Genomic DNA, 18,985 nt, shown 5'->3' on the forward strand with positions numbered 1-18,985 from the left:
GTTAGGGCTTGGCTACTGGGTCCTCTTCACCCCCCCCCCCCCAAAAAAAAGACAAGGTAATCTTCCTGGGATACACATGCTATGCCTCTGCTTTCTTTTCCTTAACTAATAGACATGGTTGAGTTCCCTTAAACAATGGAAAGCTCAAAAAGTCTTTCGTTAATGTTCATAAAATTCCTACTCAAATATTTGCTAGGTAATCCCATACTGCTTACAAATCCATAGAAATCACTGTCATTGTCAGTTTTTTCCCATGTTTCAAAGGTGAAGGTTACCAGACATGAGGAAGAAAAGATGCCAATTAATAACATGTTAAAACTGGAAAATGCTTAGCATATGTGTCATTAAAACTAAGTATCAAAACATCTGTGGAGCAGACACTGAGAGGCTCTGGAAGAATACAGAGATAAAGCCAACACATTCTATTCTCAAGAGCGTATAGTGTGCAGAGAAGACAGACAAACAGCTTTGTGTAACAAGTCAGGTTATTATAAGTAAGATAAGAGGTGTAAGAAAAATCCTATAGAAGACCAAAGAAGGGATTGTGTGAAATGTGTTCAGTCTTTAGTATAAAGACGGCCATTCAACTTTCTGATTGAAATGATAGGATCTTCCTGTTTTGAGGGTTAAAATCCCAAGCCATGAAGCTTAGAGTTCACATATTACAAACAAATGTTCAAAATAATCATACATAGAAATTGTGGATTCCCTGACACTTGATTGTAGCACAGCATATGAGCATTCTAGGTGGGCACATAGTGTTATTACTCAGTTCAACCTTCTCTCTTACTACTACTGATATATAGGATGCTTTTATTTTCATTAAGAGAAATTAAATATCTTCTCTTAGTATTGAATTGGGGCAGAGAATAACATACCATTACATCTTATGAGAGAACATTACACACGGGTTTATTTGTGCCTAGTTAATAACCATATTTTTGCTACCTTTCCTCTTGAGAGTGTGTAATGTGCTAGATTGAATTTTAAAACTATAGTGCTGCTGATTGTGCAACCAGAATGAATGTTGTTCCAGAGAACCACACACAAAGAGGAAACCCTCAGGGATTATGCCCAGTAAGACTTGTGATAATGTAATATGGTCCTTTATGGTAATGTTAGATAATAACACCTTGATTGCCTCTTTCAATTATAATAGTCTATTATTCCATTGTCATTTAACTCCATTTTTCCATGAACTTCTGGTAGCCCCTGTTTGATCCTTGAATATGTATGGTACAGCATACACGGGGGCAAAGTTAGGAAAACATTTGAGTCAAACACCTTGAGGGAGTGAGTATGGGTAGTTGGCCTTTATCTTTTCATGACTGCTAAATAGTATAGTTCAGAATTCATTAAAATCTTAATTTCAGATTCCTACCTGGAAACTTACTATCTGCAAAGCTGTCGTCTAGTTGTGGGGTGACCTGGACCGCAGAATTATAATGCGTACTCCAGAAAATGGTTTCTGCGAGACAGAAGTCTTGTTTGTGCTAAACATGGACATTAACAGTGGTTGTGGTTTGATCAGTGAAGGTCATCTGAGATCAGGGGACCTGGCCTTGGCATCCATTCCATCCTTTCAGTCTCTGTTTCCTAACTAGTTATTCTGACACAGGTTCTAGTAGGATCTTCTTTTTTTGTTTTTCTAGGTGACTAAGTATCCTTAAAATGATCCGTAAAATGAGCTGCAGGCAGAAATGAAAGGATTCTGACTTGTGATCATGTAATATGGTCCTTTATGGTGATGTTAGGTAACAACACCTTGATTGCCTCTTTCAATTATAATAGCCTATTATTCCATTGTCATTTAACTCCATTTTTGCATGGACTTCTGGTAGCCCATTTTTGATACTTGAATATGTATGGTACAGCATACACGGGGGGCAAAGTTAGGGAAACATCTGAGTCAAACACCTTTGTCAGGAGAAGCCAGCTCCTAACACATCATTACGGGTCTAGTAGGTGCAATTGTACGGCGATAATAAGTAAAGATCATAGTAAAGTTATAGAGAGCATGAGAGATAGAAGTATTGAAATAAAAGGGAGTCAGACATGTTTCATGGTAGCATGCTCACCTCTGCCCCGTTAATGGTCCACGTGGAGGGAGGGAGAGTTTAATGGTAGCCCCGGCCCCTTTTATATTCTCTGGGGACATGCAAGCCCCCTAATTACAGGTGAGGACATACGTCACAGGAAGGGGCTGTACTATAGGTAATACAGTAATCAGAAGGGGTGGTCTAGGGACATACACACAATAGGAAGGGGAGGGATTGAGGTTATACATGTGACAAGATGGGCGGACCCTAGATTCAAGATGACGACCTAACCTTGATCATCCTTGGATGGGTTTGACCTCAGGGGTCTCCTACAAGGAAACAGACAATTACTATCCTTATCAGAAGGGAGTGGGCCCTATTTGGTGTTGGATAAACAGTGGTAACTACTTGCTCTAGATGGCTGATAGCTCTCAGGGAGAATAACCCCTGACCTACTTCTGATGACCAAGTATAGTCATTCCCAAGCAGCTGTCTGGCATATATTTGGGGGAGACAGCTTGGGAGAAATCCTTCTGTATCCCACACACCTTGAGGGAATGAGTTTCTAAGCCTGTGGACTGACCGTAAGTCTTGGGGGATAGCAAGATCTCTTGGTAGCCCACTAGTAACTATGTTGCATTGTTCTGCCACTAATCCTGATTCTGTGACAGTCTTCTCGGACCTCGCATATGCTTTTTAAAGCTATGTGTACCAGAAAAGCCTTGTACACCATAGGTCTTCATGCTAACAGCCTACACAATTGGGAGACTAGGTCTCTGTAGTTGTCTTGTTCTTGTCAATTTAAGAATTAATAAATGTTATCTTCAATTAAAAAAATCACTTTGGCCTAACATAGTCCACAAAGACAGTGTTCCACATCATCTGGTGAAAAGCTAAGGTCTCAAAAACTTATGAAAGGCCATATCTAAGGTACAATTATTAAGTCCCCCCTGTCTGGAGCAAAGAAAAGTAAAATAAAATGCTCATGGACACAATTAGTCCAAGGGATTAATGGACCACACAGTATGAGCCTCCATTATCCAGAGACCAAAATAATTATATGGTACCTGGCTGCCTCTGCTGACTGCTCTGAAAGGGATCAGATCAGAAAGTCTTGGACAAAGTGGCAGAAGAAAAGTGGGACAAAACTCAAACTCACGAAACAGAGTAAACAGCCAAAAGCCCCCATTATAGAGGAATGGATCAGGGATCCTCAAACTTTTAAAACAGGGGACCAGTTCACTGTCTCTGAGACCCGTTGGAGGGCCCAACTATAGTTTTTTTAAAAAATATTAACAAATCCGTAACACTCTGCACCTATCTTATTTTGAAGTAAAAAACCAAACAGGGCAAAAACACCTGGCAGGCTGGATAAATGTCCTCAACGGGCCGCATGTGGCCTGCAGGCCGTAGTTCGAGGGCACTCGGATAAACAAACTCTGGTATATCCATACAATGGAATATTATGCATCAATAAAAAAAATGATGGCTCTCTTCAACACTGCAAGGCATAGACAAAAATTCGAAAGCATTATGCTTAGCAAACAATTTTACAAAGATAGATATTTAATAATACGATTATGATAGGAAAAATAAAAGTGGTTTATACACCAACAACAAGGCCTTGATGACTATGAGGAGGCCAGGGATGGGGGTGGTAACAGGGAGAGGGGAGGGATAGGATATTGAGGAAGGAGGGAGGAAGAAGAGGGTGGAGGGAAGAAAGAGAATCACGTATATGGATGGTTTAACAGGACCAGTTCTAGTGATGCGCTGTTTAAACATATGCGGTATGTTTCTTTAAAAATCAAAACAAGACCAAAAAATCGCTCAGGGCCTTAGCCCTCAAACATAAATAGTGGTGGTGTGAGTGCCTAAAGCAAAGAGGAAAAGTAAGACTGAAATGGACTTGAAGTCTACAGTGACAAACAAGCTCATTTCAAACAAACAACATCCAAATAGAACAGGCTTACCGGTCAGCTAGAAACTGATGGAACTTCTATGACTCTTAGTCACCTTTCAGCTCTGGAACTTAACCCTCTCTCAATGTTCAGCCAAACAATAGATAAACAAAATAGGTGCACAACAACACTAGGGAGGAATGCATTTCATAAAATAATTATTTGCAATAAACAGGGCAAAACTCAAAGTTTAGAAAGAAGAAAGAGTTAAGAAAAAAGGGGATGAGAAACACAAGGAGGAAATGAGATAAGTAATGTTACACTGTGGGGATTGCAATCAATGATATGAAGCAAAATATGTATGAATTGTTGAATGGAAAACTGATTTGTTCTTTAAGCCTTCACTCGACTCACAATAAAAAGTTTTAAAAATAAATTAAAAACGTAGTCTCACTCAATAAGAGATATCAGTACTGTGCCTTTTGCTATTATTATTCCAATGATATTTGTTTTGAATTAGGCCATTAAGCACATTCATGAAGCAACTTCTGTATACCTACTACACTATTTTACAGCAGGACATAAAAAAATCATTGCTTTCAGAGATGTAGCAGATAAAAACAAGACTTACTTATGTGAGGCGGGCACAGACTACTCAAAGGTGCTATTTTGTTAAGCAGATCACAAGTCCAATCTCGTTTTAGACAAAGGCATCCATGTGCAACAGCACTTGGTAAAAGCCTGATAAGAAAGAGATGCCTAGGGAGAAGTGGGACTCTAGCTAACCTGAAGAATGGGTGCCTTGAGATTGGCATGGAGGAAGGCGTTTCATGTGGGGTAGGCCACATGAGTCAAGACATAGAAATAGAACGACTGTGATAAGGGATTTGCAAAGCAAATAAAGGGATATGTTTTTAAAAATTCATTTCACTGCGAGATAAATGAACATGCAGTTCAATAGTTCAGTCATATTACGAAGGGCTGTGCAATCGTCACCACAGTCATCGTTGGAACGTTTTCTTCCTTCTTGTCCACATGACTGCTAATCAAAGCATACTAGTTTTGATATAAGCTTGAGACTGATTGGGAAAGTGATGAGAGGCTATCTTGGGAACTGGAATTGATGACACTGGAAAGCAGGTAACTGTGTAGTTTGAGAATATAAAAGTAAAGAAGAAGAATAAAAGTCTAAATGAAATATGAAAAGATTCACATAATCAACGAAGGAAAATAGAATGCTATTGTTTCAGGGACACCTTGGGAGAAGGGATTTTATGAACCCATTAACTGTGTTATAGCAAATGAAGCAAAAATGTGAAAGATGAAGTGACAAAATGCTGCTGGATATCATTAAAAGAGGGTCGCATTGCATTGAGTAGCTGGTAGAAATCAAATTACAAGGGATTCCTGCACAAAAGAGTATTAAAGAATCGGAGAAGGGGTGCGATCATGCATAATATGACAGATAAAGGAATGAGAGAAATGGGTCTATAAAAGAAGACTAAAGATCGGGTTGTTTTATGAAGCTGTCAGGGTGGATATGCATGCAGATTGACAGAATTGGCCATTAAAGCCAGAGAATGCTTAAATGAGAGGCACGTGATCCTAGGAATTTCCCTAACGTGAAGAGGATGTGTCTGAACCTTGAGCAGTGGTATGGGCATTGAAAAGGTGAGACATGCTTTGATGCCGACACTGGAGAGAGTTTCAAGGGGAATGCGGAATGACAAGGTAACTTAAATCCTCCAACTGTCTTCATTACTTTAAGAAGCAGATCCAAAAACCGGGAAAAGAAGTGATGGGGATGAGAGAGAGAGACATTTTAGAGAATTGCCAGGAAGCTAGGGAAAAGCTAATGGGAGCCTTGCGGATGCTGGCAAGGCTCAGATTTAAATTGATTAGAAAGTGATCAATCATGTGAGTAATAAGTAGGTGCCTCTCCACACAAAGATTCTTCAAATATTTATTCAACCTTTTGCTAAAAATTAGTTTTGTTGAGCTACAATTAACATAGCACACAGTTCAATGGTTCAATCATACTAAGAGAGGTTGTGCAAACATCAACACAATCTATTTTGGAATATTTTCTTCCTCCTTGTATCCACTAGTGTTGGCTTCCCATTTCTCCTACCTTCCTCTTCCATGCTGCCAGGAAATCCACCCATCCTAGCTTCCTTATACTGAAAAACACAAAAACCACAAAAAAGAATGGTGACAGCAACAATGATCATATAAAATGGAGAGATACTTCAAGCTAAGAAAAATCAGAAGATATTAAAAATTTTTAATCAGTCCAAAGGGAGAGCTATTGACAAGGTATTACATCCCAGTCTAAGTGTAGCTGCTAAAATCCTCATAACTGTTCTTTGCCTGATTTTAGGGCTGCTCACACTCTTAGTCTATGACAGTGGGCGTTCACCGCGGACTCAACCCATGCAGGGGCCCTGCAAATGGATTTCTAGCTTCCACTATCATCTAGAGCCTTCCACAAACTGGGGGGTTAGAATTTAGAGACTGGTCCTGTTCTCTCCTCCAGGTTTGCATCCCACTGTTTATGATTCTTGGATCACATAGGTTGGTGCGCTTCTTATGCTTCTTAGTTGCTATGGTCTTAGCTGACTCCTCCTTTAGATTACTGCTTGTTTTAAGACCTCAGAATCTTATTTTTTTTTTTCTGATAGCCAGGCACCATCTGACTTCTTCACCACACTTCATTATGGAATTCATATCTCCAGTAATCTCCTCATGAGGATGAGTACCAGGCAAGGCCATATCACAAGAACAAATTGTTCATATATTAGAACTTGATCAGGTGAGAGCTCAAAATCTACTCATATAACTATGGTTTCTATATGTCCCTGATTCACTTTTAGAGACATCTTTATCATTTTATTGTAGAACATCACAGAGCATCCCCACGAGGCTTAAAGTAATTCTACAGATAGTAACATTAGGATTTCACATCAAACCAAACTCTGCCATCAAGTCAATGGAGACTCTAAGTGACCCTATTGACCGGGGTAGAACTGCCCCTGAGTAACGCTACAAGAGTGGAATGGCTGTAACTCCACAAGAGTGGAATGGCTGGTGGTTTCAAACTGCGTATCTTGCAGTTAGCAGCCCAACTCCTAACCACTGCCACCAGCCCCTAGGGTTCCTAACCTTACGATAGCCCAGGGGTCAGCAAGCTTTTGAGGTGGACGAGCCAATCCTGTCCCTCACAACAATTTAAAAGTTATTTGAGCACCATAAAAATATTTTTACAAACAAATATCCTTTCAATGAAACTATGATTGCTTTATTTTTATTTTCAATTTTACTTTAGAGCCAAGCATACATACCGAAGGAGCTGCATATGGCTCTTGAGTTTGTGAGTAAAACTCACAAAGGAATTTATACATGGACTGGACACCTTGTTAAAGAGTCCTGGAATCAGAAGACCCCAAACAAATAATCATATCGATGTGAACGAGGTTGGGGGTGGGGCGTAGTACAGACCCAAAGCCTATCTGTAGACAATTGGACATCCTGACACAGACGGGTCACAAGGAAGGGATGAGCCATCCACGGTGGAGCACAGCACCGACAAAACATGCAAGGTTCCTCTAGTTCTTTCATGCTTCCTTCCCCCAACTATCATGACCCCAATTCTACGTTACAATCTGGCTAGACCAGAACATATAGATTGGTAAAGATAAGAGCTCTGGACACAGAGAATCCAGGACAGATAGTCCCTTCAGGAACAATAATGGGAGTAGCCATACCATGGGAGTAGGGGGAAGGAGGGGGGATCAGGGAGAGAAAGAGGAAACCAATAGCAATAATCAATGTATAACTTCCCACTGCCCAAGGGCGAGGAACAACAGAAATGTGGGTGAAGGGAGATAACAGTCCGTGTATGTGTTAGTATGGGTAGATGACAGAAACAAATTCATAGATACTCATACGTGAAGAAGAAAGAGCTTCAAAACATACAACTTTCCACTCATTAAGTGGTTCTCAACCTGTGGGTCACAATCCTTTTGGGGGTCAAACGACTCTTTCACCAGGGGTCACCTGATTCATAACAGTAGCAAAATGACAGTTATGAAGTAGCAATGAAAATAAATTTATGGTTGGGGGTCACCGCAACATAAGGAGCTGTATTAAAGGGTCGTGGCATAACTAGAACCACTGTTCTAGTTCTTCCCCCCCACTGTCATGACCCCAGTTCTACCTTACAAACCCGGCTCGACCAGAGCATTACACAGGTACAGATAGAAACTGGAAACACAGGGAATCCAGGACAGATAACCCCCTCAGGACCAATATTGACAGTAGTGATACCAGGAGGGGGAGGGGAAGCTGGAGGGGAGAAAGCGGGAACCTATCACGGCGATCTACTTATAACCAGGGGGAGGGACAACAGAAAAGTGGGTAAAAGGAGACATCAGTCAGTGTAAGACATACAGAATAATAATTTGTATGGATTGTTATAAGAGCTGCATAAGACCCAAATAAAATGATTTTTTTTTAAAAAAAGAGCGCGCCCTTGTGTGTAGTGGTTCCGTAATGAGCTGAGATGTGCACTATTGTTCAGTGTGAAACCACCAGCTGCTCTGCAGGAGAAAGACAGGACTTTCTACTCCTGGAGAGAGTTAACATCTTGGGTTACTATGAGGTGGTATTGACTCGGTGGCATTGAGCCTGTTTGTTTGTTTTTGAAGCCATCTTGTTATCCTCCAATACATGAATTGTTAACTTGTACATACATATTCAACACTTGGGTGATTGGACATTGGTTACACAAGCCATAAGAGTGGGGGATAGTGTAATACTTTTAGTAACACTCATTTGTGAAGGCAGAGCCATGCCTGCTAGACTAACCCATGTCACAAAAGGGCAGAGAGAGCATGAAAACAGTAACAATATGTCGGTCTCGGATCATCACTCATTGGACACCCTCCAAGCAATAGATCCTCACCCACCCAAATTCAAACCACCACCAATTCCCTACACATGAGATTTCAACTGTCTGCTCCTTCTCCCAGCAGGGCATTCCAGCCTACAAGTCAAGGGAGTATGTCAGTTCCTTAGTTCTGCTGCAAGTGAGTTCAAAGCAAAGTCCAGGGGAGTTTCCAATGCAGATCCTACTATTGTGGTCTATGAAGGGCATTGTATACCTCAAAAGCACAGAGTCCAGTGTCCCAGCTGCCAAGAGTATACTGCCCAGTCACCAATGGTTGGTTGGAAACTAGGTGAAAAGTACCCCATTAGGAGCATAATATCTCCCCCACCCAGAGTCTCAACATTAAAATATTAACTATTTTCTTAAAATGGGGTCCCCACCTGGCTTACCCATGAGAAGTGTAATTGTTTCTCTGGTACACATGGGCCCCCTCCCCTTAATCACAGTAAAGTTCACTAATTACACTTTAGGTTGTCTGTTGATTTGAGATGACCACAGAGCACTGCTTTGTGACAGGAATGAATTGATCTCTCTCTCCCCACAGGGGAAGCTGACCCCACCTGGAATGAGTCCAACTCTCTTGAAGGTCACACCTGAAGGACTTCATGTGGAAACCCCACTAAATGAACTGGCCTTTACCTGAAAACCACCTGTAGCCATTGGAGTTAAGGCTGAAACTTCCCAGTGTGAGAAGAATCAGATGATTACTAACCCAAGGGCACAGACACAACAGACGGTTGACTTTGGTTCTAAGCTCTTGCCTTGAGGGTGCTCAGTGCACGGTGGCCTGGAACTACCATATACTTACTATTTTACTGCCCTCCTTGTTACATTGTGGCATGCATTAATTTGGCAGGCATGGTCCAGGTGCTGTGAATGAATATTATTGGAAGATTTGCCCTATCGCCTACCTCCATTGATTGTGACAATAGTGTCCAGTCACTTAAGAATTTATCCTTTCAAGTCACCAGTTCATGTATTGCAGTCCACAGCTGGTTTATACTCATAATTTCCCTTTCTCAGCAGTCTCTTAAATTCTATACCATTGGCTAAACTAATGACACTACCAATTCACAGGGGATATACATTGGAGTACTAATCACAAGGTCAGAATTTCAAAACCACCAGCCAGCTTCGCAGAAGAAAGATAAGATTATCTAGTCCTGTGAAGAGTTACAAGCTCAAAGACTCACAAGGGAAGTTCGACCTTGCTCTATAGGGTCACCGTGAGTGGACTTGATGGCAATGGAAGTGATGTCCCAGGTGGATGAATGACAATGTTCCCTAACATAAAATGACAATGATATGTCTAAGGGGAACCAGAGACATATGTAAATCATAGGTGTGTAAATGGGGGTTGGGCTTGAACTTAATTCTAGGCCCAACAGAAAAACAATTAGTTCTTATGTCATCGCCCTGTGATGCTCAACCTCATGAAGAAATCACTGAAAATATGGGTGCTGTAAGAGTGTGGTGAAGCAACTAGATGGACTTGTGCCTCTTGTTACTGCCTCCACAGACTACCAGAAAAAATAGCATCTGGGGTCTTAAAGGCTTTAAAACCAATCCAAGGGGTATCGTGAGATGGCACATGGGAGAATAGCTTCTTTCTTGACTACTCAGCAACGTATCCCCACAAATAGTTATGAATTATTATTAACTTTGTATTACTATGTCTATTCATACTATGTGGTTGCTCACACATAAAACTCCTCCCTGCTTTGTACGTCAGATACAGAGGCTAAATTTTATATTCCCCACAGCACTCAACAAGTGCATAAAAGGTGTTCAGAGTTAATAGTGTCCCCCTAAAGCAGTGGTTCTCAACCTGGGGAGTTGAACGACCCTTTCTCAGGGGTCACCCAATTCATAACAGTAGCAAATTTACAGCTATGAAGTAGAAATGAAAATAATTTTATGGTTTTGGGGTCACCGCAACATGAGGAGCTGTATTAAAGGCTTGCAACATTCGGGCGGCTGAGAACTACTGCCCTAAAGGAATTGAAGAGACACAAAACATGCACAATGTCAAGAGAGCAGAAATGCCTTTGTTTGATCAGATTCTCAAACTCAGATTTTACTTCTCACCAAAGTATCCGCATCCCCTCCCAGTGGTCTCATGGTGGTGCTGTGGATTAAGCATTGGGCTAATTTAAAGTTTGGTTATTTGAACCCACTGAACATTCCACAGAAGAAGGATGAGGCAACCTGCTTCCATCAAAACACACAGCTTTGGGAACCCTGTGAAGGCAGTTCTATTGAATCATAGAGTCCCAATCAGTGGGAACCCACTCATAGCTGTGGACTTGGGTTTGGGATTGACAGTGGATGCCTCTGTTGCTGGTGGTCTCTTTCCATTGTATCATCTCTCCACTTTCCCTCAGCAAATCGAAACCGCTTCTTTTGGGTGACTCCTGCCTTTTCCAGACAAACTGATTCCTTGACTTTCCAGGACGTTGTGCTTCCTGTTACTGCCTCCACAGCCTTCCACTTCCCCCTCTGATTCCTATCATAGAACTGGGGCAAGACAATTATGTGAGCAAGCACAATTTGTATGCCTTTTTTCTTCTTTATTGGAGCAGATAGTCAAGTAGTGACTTCAGTCGCTCACGCATGACTGTAAATCTGAAGAGGAATGAATGACATGAAAGTGAGTGAGAGTCAAGCCCAGAGGGGATTCCTTGGGTTACTCTGCAGTGTGGAGCAGGGACTCGGTAGGAATATCCGGTGGTACTTGCAAGCACAATTAGGTGTGTGCAACGGTTGGTAGAGGAAGTGTTGTTCTTGTTAAGTGCCGTCCAGTTGATTTCAACTCATAGAAAAGTCATGGGAAACAAAAAGAAACATTGCCCTGACCTTCACAGTCATTTCCATGTGTAAGTGTGTGATAGTTAGGTTGTATGTCCACTTACAGTGGCCTGGATTCTTCATGGTTTGGCAATAAGCCCTTCCCAATAAGAAGCAAGTCTTGCATTGGGCCTCCACTCAAGTACTCCCTCAATATAAGAATACTTTGTGCTATTAAACTGGCATTCTATGATGCTCACCATCCCAACACAACTGCTGAAGACAAAGTGGATGCATAAGGAAATGTGAAGAAAATGGATGGTGCCCGGCTATCAAAAGATATAGCATCTGGGGTCTTAAATGCTTGAAGGTAAACAAGCAGCCATCTAGCTCAGAAGCAACAAAACCCACATGGAAGAAGCATACCAGCCTGTGTGATCACAAGGTGTCAAAGGGATCAGGTATCAGGCATCATCAGAACAAAAAAATCATATCATTGTGAATGAGGGGGAGTGCAGAGTGGGGACCCAAGACACGTCTGTGGGCAACTGGACGTCCCCTTAGAGAAGGGTTGCAGGGAGGAAATGAGCCAGTCAGGGTGCAGGGTAGCAACAATGAAACATAAAACTTTCCTCTAGTTCCTAAATGCTTCCTCCCCACCCACTATCATGATCCCAATTCTACCTTACAAATCTGGCCAGACCAGAGGATGTACACTGGTACAGATAAGAACTGGAAACACAGGGAATCTAGGGCGGATGATCCCTTCAGGACCAGTGGTGAGAGGGCGATACCAGGAGAGTAGAGGGAGGGTGCGGTGGAAAGGGGGAACCGATTGCAAGGATCTACATATAACTTTCTCCCTAGGGGATGGACAACAGAAATGTGGGTGAAGGGAGATGTCAGACAATGTAAGATATGACAAAATAATAATTTATAAATTATCAAGGGTTTATGAGGGAAGGAGGAGCAGGGAGGGACGGGGGGAAATGAAGACCTGATGCTAGGGGCTTACTTGGAAAGCAAACGTTTTGAGAATGATGAGGGTAATGAATGTACACATGTGCTTGACACAATTGATGTATGTATGGATTGTGATAAGAGTTGTATGAGCCCCTAATAAAATGATTTAAAACAAACAAACAAAAAGAAGCAAGTCTCAGTCTAATGACATCCTTTGGGGTGTAAAGTATTTGATTTATAGAAAAGAGACACTGAGGAGGATTAGCTCTCCTTCTTTCCATTCTGCTGGCATAGAGCCTGTGTCTGGCCCTTGCTGGCCCATGATATTGCCTGCCAGTCCTGGGAATGATCTGTGGCCTGCGGTAACACCTGATCTGTCGATCTGTCTCTGCGTCAACTAACTTCTGATCTCCTGGATTCCCAGCATCCTTGCCCCAAACAGCTATGCGAATCAGCATAATCTCTGACGATCAAATTGAATTTGGCCGCTTCTACAATAGGATGAACCGATTTTCTTGATACAAAGTTCTCTGATATACATATATAAGTGTCACTGGTGTTGCTTTTCTAAAACACCTAGCCTAACACTTCTGGTGCCAGGAATGGATTTGTTGCTGTTAAATTCCATTGAGCTGGTTCTGACTCATAGAGGCCCTACGTACAGCAGAACAAAACACTGCCCAGTCCTGGGTCATCCTTACAGTTGTCCCTAACTTTGAGCCCGCGGTTGCAGCCACCATGACAATCATCACTGCTTCTCTACCCTACCAAGCATGGTGTCCTTTTTCCAGTGACTGCTCTCTCCTGATAGTATGTTCAAAGTACTGGAGATGAAATCGCACTATCCTTACCTCTAAGGCAGGGGGCCTCAAACTTTTTAAACAGGGGGCCAGTTCACTGTCCCTCAGATGGTTGGAGGGTTGGACTATAGTTTTTTAAAAAAAACTATGAACAAATTCCTAGGCACACTGCACATATCTTATTTTTAAGTAAAAAAACAAAACAGGGCAAAAACACCCGGTGGGCCAGATCAATGTCCTCGGCAGGCCGCATGTGGCCCGCAGGCCGTGCATTGAGGACCCCTGCTCTCACAGGTGTTCTGGTAGTACTTTTTGCAAGACATATTTGTTTGGTTTAAGGCAGTTCCTGGTACTTGCACTAGTCTTCAACAGCAGCAAAATGCAAATGCATTGATCCCTCATCAATCTTCCTTATTCAATATCCAAATTTCACATGCATAGGAGGCAATTGAAAATACCATTTGGGTCAAGTGTGTTTTAGTCTTCAAAGTAACATCCTTGCTTTTCAGCACATTAAAGAGCTCTTGTGAAGCAGATTTACTCGTTGCCATGTACTGTTTGATCTCTGGACTGCTTCTTTCATGAGCACTGATTGGGGATCCAAGCAAGACAAAAACCTTTTCAACTTCTACCATTTTTCCATTTATCATGATGCTATCTATTGGTCCAGTTGTGAGGATTTTGGTTCTATTTACATTGCATTCTAATCCATACTGAAGGATGCAACCTAGATCTTCATCAGCAAATGCTTCAAGTCCTCCTTTCAACAAGCAAGATAGTGTATTATGCATATTTCAGGTTATTAATAAGCCTTCCCCCAATCCTGTCACCACATTCTTCTTCATACAATTCAGTTTCTCTGATGATTTGCTTAGCATACAGATTGAATAAGTGTGGTAATAGGATACAACCCTGACACATAACTTTGTTGATTTGAAATCATAAAGTATTCCCTTGTTCTGTTCAGACAACAGCCTCTTGACCCATATGAAGATTAGGCATAAACACAATGAAGTGCTCTGGGAAGGCTAACCATAGTTTGTTAGGGTTTACATATTCAACTGCTCAGGTTCAACCATAGTAGGTCCAGTGGGCACCCAAGCCCATCCTGGAGTAATGTCCTGAGTTCCTGAATGCATAATTGGGATAGACATACTCAGCAATTAGCAGAACCCCACCTTGGATCACTGATTTGTGGAATAAGGGCTATTAGTAAAACCCAAGAAGAAACAATGAGAACTACCTCTGCTTGGGAAAATAGCAAGCCAAAATCAATACCACATTCCTGGAGAGATTGCAAAGATTAATGCCATGATCAAGGGCTTGAAGGATGCAAGCGTGGTGGTCATCTTCATTTATCCCACCTATGTGGCCTCTTCAGAAAACAGGTGGATCTTAGAGAACGACAATGGATGATTGTAAACTTAACCAAATGGTCACTCCAAGTGCAGATGGTGTTGCAGATGTGGTTTCATTGCTTGAGTAAATTAATGCCTCCCCTGGTACTTTGAATGCTGTTGTTGATCCGGCCAGTGCCTTTTTCTCAAATCCAGTTAAAAAGGACAAACAGAATCAGTTTGCCTCCAGCTCTCAAGGGTACAAATATACCTTCACAATGCTCACTTAGGGTTATGTCAACTTGTCAACACTACATCATAAATCAGTCCCTAGGAAAGTTGATGACCTTTCCCTTCCACAGAATGTCACACTGGTCCACCACGTTGATGACATTGTACTGATTGAACCTGGGGACTTAATCTGACAAAAACTCAAGTGTCTTCCAACTCAGTGAAATTTCTAAAGATCCAGTGTTGTGGAGCATGTAGAGATAGTGCTCGTGTGTTAGGCCCAGTTGACTAGAGAAACAAGTTCAGTGGCATTCATCTATGTATAAGAAAGAGCTTTATATCAAGAAGGAATGTTATATCAAGAAAGCATTCCAGCGAGGCCAACTCCAGTCCTCAAGTCTAATGTTAGTCCATAAATCCCTCCTGAGACTCACATCGTCACATGAAATAATGTAGAGTGAAGGAAGATCACAGACTGGTGGGAGCCGTCACAGGCGTCCAAGGTTGGAGGGAACATAGCAAAGCTCTGGAAACTTCAGCATCAGTCACAGAGAGTCCCAACAGGCAGGAAGGAGGAAGTTCCTGTTGTTGTTGTTGTTGTTAGATGTCATTGAGTGGGATCAGGCCCATAGGGATCCTATGTACAAGAGAATAAAACACTACAGGATCCTGCGTCATCTTCACAATTGTCCCTATGCTTATTGCAGCCACTGTGTCCATCCATCTCACTGAGTGCCTTCCTCTTTACTGCCACCCCTCCACTTTACAAAACATGACGCCCTTCTCCAGGGACTGGTGTCTCCTGACAACATGTCCAAAGTATGTAAGATGAAGTCTCACCATCCTTGGCTCTAAGGAGTACTCTGACCTTATGTCGTCCAGTACTGAACAAATTGTCCTTTTAGCAGTCCATGGTACTTTCAATAGCCTTTCTCCAGCACCACAGATTTTTTAAGTTTCAATTACGACTTTGAGCACAATTTTATTTTTTCTAAATACAACATCACCCAAATCAATCATTTTAACTGAAGGATACGTACTGTTTACCCAGAGAATCTTTATTACCATGCAGATACTTAAAGACTTGATAATCTTAGCATGTTCCTATATGCTATTAAATATATACTGATTAATCAAAATCATTATGTATTATTTTTAAGTTAATTATGTTTAGAAATCTAAAACTTTTTATTAAATTTATATAGCATTATATTACTTCCAAGAATGCAATCAAGTCTTTTTTTTAAACAATTTATTGGGGCTCATACAATTCTTATCACAGTTCATACATATACATACATCAATTGTATAAAGCACATCTGTGTAGTCCCTGCCCTAATCATTTTTTTCTCCTCTTTTCTTTTTTTACATTTTATTAGGGACCCATACAACCCTTATCACCATCCACACATATACATACATCAATTGTATAAAGCACATCCATACATTCCCCGCCCCAATCATTCTCAAAGCATTTGCTCTCCACTTAAGACCCTTGCATCAGGTCCTCTTTTTTTTCCCCTCCCTCCCCGCTCCCCCCTCCCTCATGTGCCCTTGGTAATTTATACATCGTTATTTTGTCATATCTTGCCCTATCCAGAGTCTCCCTTCCCCCCTTCTCTGCTGTCCCTCTCCCAGGGAAGAGGTGCAATCAAGTCTTTTAAACATTTTTTACTAAATATTTTTATTAGGAGGGCTTATATCTCTTATCACAATGCATACATTTATCCATGTGTCAAGCACGTTTGCACAAATCCCACCATCATTTTCAAAGCATTCTCTTCCCACTTGTGCCCCTGATATCAGCTCCCCATTTCTCCCCCCCCACCTCCCCTGCCTGCCCTCTCTCACAGCCCTTGATGAGTTATAGATTATGATTTTCATATCTTACATCATCCCCTGTCGCCCCTCACCCACTTTTCCATTGTTCGTCCCCCTGAGAGGGAGTTATAGGTTGATCCTTGTGATCGATTCTCCCTTCCTCTCCCCACCTCCCCTAATCCTCCTAGTATCTCTACTCTCATTGTGGGCCCTAGGGGAGGGGGGTATCTATCCTGGATTCCCTGTGTTGCAGGCTCTTATTTGTAGCAGTGTGCATGTTCTGGTCTAATCTGATTTGTTAGGTAGAATTGAGGTCATGATAGTGGGGGGAAGGAAGAACCAAGGAACTAGTGTGTTTTATCAGTGCTATACTGCACACTGACTGGCTCACTTCTTCCCTGTGACCCCTCTGTGGGGGCATGTCCAATTGTCTACAGATGGACATTGGGTCTCCACTCCATGCTGCCCCCACCCCCATTCACTTTGGGTATCATTTGTTCTGGGTCTTAGAGGCCTGGCACCTGATTCCATTGACGCCGCATGATCACACAGGCAGGTGTTCTTTTCCATGTGGGCTTTGTTGCTTCTCAGCTAGATGACTGCTTGTTTATCTTCAAGTCTTTAAAACCCCAGACACTGTCTCTTTCACTAGCTGGGCACCATCATCTTTCTTCACCACATTTACTTATGCGCCCATTTTGTCTTCAATGATCCTGGTGGGAAGGTGAGCGTCACAGAATGCCAGATTGTTAGAACAAAGTGTTCTTGTGTTGAGTGGGTACTTGAGTCGAAGTCCAATGTCCATCTGCAACCTTAATTCTTAACATATAGATATGAGTAAATAGTTTTAGTCCCCTCTCATTATATATAGGTTTACATATGTTCATCCCTGTATTTAGACCTCTATAAATCAGAACCAAAATTTGAATGCATCAATTCTTTTATGGTTTTCTTTATTCTATGTACAGCTTTCACATGCATATGATATCATGGAGAATGGCTTGAGTCAGGTGTGCCTTAGTCCTCAAAGTAGCATCCTTGCTGTTCAATACTTTAAAGAGGTCTTGTGCAGGAGATTTACCTAATGTAAGACATCTTTTGGTCTCCTGACTCCTGCTTCCATGAGCATTGATTGTGGATCCAAGCATGACAAAATCCTTGGCAACATCAACCCTGTCTCCATTTATCATGCCTTCATCCAGTCTGCACTAATGACCTCGTGGGGTACCTTATGGTCGGTTGACCAAGGAAGAGGAAATTCATGCTTGAGTTACTGATGGTTCTGCACAAACGTGGACAGAAGTCCTTTCTGGCACTACTCCAAAGGACAGTAGTTAAGATAAATCCTCTCAATTATCAGGACTTTGAATGGTACCTCTGGCTATTTATTTTGTGTGGAAGGAGACATGAGCAGGTGTGAGACTGTACACTGATTCATGAGCTGTGGCTAATGCTTAGGATGGATGGTCAGAGATTTGGAAGAAGCATGACTGGAAAATTTGTGACAAGGAGGTGTGAAAAGACATGTGGATAAACCTCCCTGAATGTGCAAAAGAAAAGTGAAGATATTTGTTCTCATGTGAATGCTCATCAAGGGGTTCTTCTGTAGAGGGGGATATTAACAATCAAGTAGAGAGAATGACATATTTTTAGAAAATCTGTCATCCCTTTTCCCCAGCCATTTTGGGGAACAAAGTGGCCATTGTGGTAGAGATGGAGGTTATGCATGGACTCAGCAACATGGATTTCCACTCACCAAGACTAACGACTCCAGCCACTGCTGAGTGCCCAACCTGACAGCACCAGAGACAAACACTGAGTTCAAGATATGAGGCCATACCTTGGGGCGATCAACCAGCAACTTGGTGGCAAGTTGATTACATAGGACCATTTCCTTCATGGAAAGGGCAGTGTTTTGTTCTGGAATAGACAGTCTCGGTATAGATTTGCCTTCCCTGCATACAATGCATATACCAAAACTATCATTCATAAACTAACAAAATGTTATATTCACCATCATGATATCTTGAAATGCATCATCCAGGATCAGGGACTCACTTCAGAGCAAGTGAAATGCAGAAATTAGCCCATGCTCATGGGATCTACCATGTTCTTCATCATCCTGAAGCAGATGGCTTGATAGAAGGATGGAATAGGT

The sequence above is a fragment of the Tenrec ecaudatus genome, chromosome 2 (assembly GCF_050624435.1).
Source record: "Tenrec ecaudatus isolate mTenEca1 chromosome 2, mTenEca1.hap1, whole genome shotgun sequence".
NCBI lineage: Eukaryota > Metazoa > Chordata > Mammalia > Afrosoricida > Tenrecidae > Tenrec > Tenrec ecaudatus.